The sequence below is a fragment of the Oreochromis niloticus genome, unplaced genomic scaffold (genome assembly GCF_001858045.2).
Source record: "Oreochromis niloticus isolate F11D_XX unplaced genomic scaffold, O_niloticus_UMD_NMBU tig00000235_pilon, whole genome shotgun sequence".
NCBI classification, from domain to species: domain Eukaryota; kingdom Metazoa; phylum Chordata; class Actinopteri; order Cichliformes; family Cichlidae; genus Oreochromis; species Oreochromis niloticus.
In genome coordinates, this window is record NW_020327097.1 from 125,326 (window position 1) to 127,525 (window position 2,200).

The 2,200-nt window shown below is 39.4% G+C and overlaps 1 long non-coding RNA gene across 1 annotated transcript; it reads right to left on the reverse strand.

The window, feature by feature from the left end:
- Nucleotides 1–647: 647 nt before the first annotated feature.
- LOC112844456 (uncharacterized) lies at nt 648–1,909 on the reverse strand. The gene is made up of 2 exons (XR_003217178.1): nt 1,623–1,909; nt 648–1,259 (listed from the first exon to the last, which is right to left on the reverse strand). It is a non-coding gene; the product is annotated as an uncharacterized LOC112844456 (long non-coding RNA).
- Nucleotides 1,910–2,200: the final 291 nt, after the last annotated feature.

Consider the following 2,200-nt stretch of genomic DNA (forward strand, 5'->3'; position numbering starts at 1 on the left):
TCTGGCTCTCCTGGTTCTTCTTATTACTGGAGGTCTATTATTTCATTTTCGACAGTATACTAGGTCAGGTGAGTCTCTCTGTAATGGTAATGACAGACCCAACCCAACATAGTTTGTAAATTTGACACTTTTTATACCGGTTGCTGTTTCGTCTAAACCTTGGCTGCAACTTTCCAGCTACAGCCACACACAACAACAACAGCACCTCAGGTCCCGGTACACTCTTTTAAAAAGGGGAGGCGTGATGAGCTTATGGACCTTCGGTGTGTCTCAAACTCCCCTGCAGTATTATGTATTTAATATTGGCAAATCCATCTTCACAGGCTGACCTGCTTTTCATTGAACACTGTGCCCTGGCAGTATGGCAATCTGCATACAATAAAAAGTGTCTCAAGAACTAAACCTGACACACACCTTAAACTTTAGTATTTTATGGTTAAAAGGCTCTATGCCATGTCCTAAAACATTTTAGCATTGTAGCACTGGTTATATTTCATCATGATATCTGCTATTTTTTTGTATGAGTGTTTATTCAAAGGAATGAGTGCAGTAAAAGGCTCAGTGCACACTTTTCATTTTGGGGCTTTTATCATTTTATTATTATGCAAATTTTTACTCTGTGAATGGTACTCATGGCCATTGACCAGTGGTTGTTGATCAATGCTCATAAGAATTTGCATATTAATGATGAAGAAATTGACCTCACAGCCCATTGTTCATTCATTGGGCCGGTTTCAGTCGTTATGCAAATGTACTGTTTACAAGATTAACGTAAAAGCAGGAATCAAGACGTAACAGTTTATTTGTAACATGGTATCGTTTCTGAGTGGAGTATGAACTGAGATTACTCAAACTCTTTCACAGATGAAGTTCTCTTTCATGTGTCTGCGTTCATGCTTAGTATGATCACATGATTGTGAAAAGGTTTTGTCACAGTGTCTGCACTTGTATGGTTTCTCTCATGTGTGGACTCGTTTATGCTTTTCAAGCTGACGTGCACTGATGAAGGATGACCCACACTGATCACAGACATGCTTTTTAACGCCACTGTGAAGGAGTTCATATTGTTTGAAGTCCTTTGAAGTGGTGAAGCCTCTCCCGCATTCTTTACAGTAGTTCATTTTGTCTCCAGTGTGTCTACGTTGATGTATTTTCAGAGTCCTTCAATGACTTAAAGTTTTTCCACAAAGGTCACAACAAAAGTCTTTCCCACAGCGATGACAGGGTTGAGAACTTGATCCATCTGTGTCGCTCTGCTTCTAAACAAAAACACAAAGACAGTGTAAGTCAGTCCTTTAATATTTTTATCCTGAACGTCACATGAAATAAAGAGCATCTCTGCCAAAGTCCAATTGCATTTTACTGTTTACATTATCACACTCAGCTCAATTTAATGTGCTATAAAAACGATAAGAGTAAAAACATTAAAGTAATACTAGTTTAATGCTACAATAACAGTAACACAATTCTCAAACACTATCCCTAAAAACCTGTGATTAGAGTCTGAATAATCAGTCAGAGCTGCCTTTCCATGCAGTAGAATTGCTAACATGCTAACACAATTTGATGAGCAGAGTTGTTTCAAACAGTCGGGCTGACAAGATAAAAATATAAATACATACCTCACAGTAACTGCACTTGTAGAGTCTTTCTGGTGTGGATCTGTTGGTGTGCTTTCAGGTAACGTGGAGATTTAAAAGTCTTCTCACACAGGTCACATTTATAAGGTCGTTCCTCAGTGTGGGTAAACATGTGACGTCGTAACTCTGTGTTTGTGGTAAACTGTTTACCACACTGATCACAGCTGTACGCCTTAATTCCAGAGTGGGTAACTAGATGACTCTGTAAGCTGTTACTGTGAGTAAAAGCTCTGCCACACTGATCACAGGTGTACGCTTTAACTCCACTGTGGATGAGTTGATGTGATTTTAAGTGTGAAATGTGCGTAAAAGACTTTCCGCAGTCTCCACAGCTGAACAGTCTCTCTCCAGTGTGGATTAGTTGGTGTGTTTTTAAGTTTCCAGACTGCGTAAAAGACTTTCCACACTCGTCACAGCTGAATGGTCTCTCTCCAGTGTGGACAGTGTTGGGGAGTAACGGAATACATGTACCGCCGTTACGTATTCAGAATACAAAATATGAGTAACTGTATTCCGTTACAGTTACCGTTTAAAAAGGTGGTATTCAGAATACAGTTACT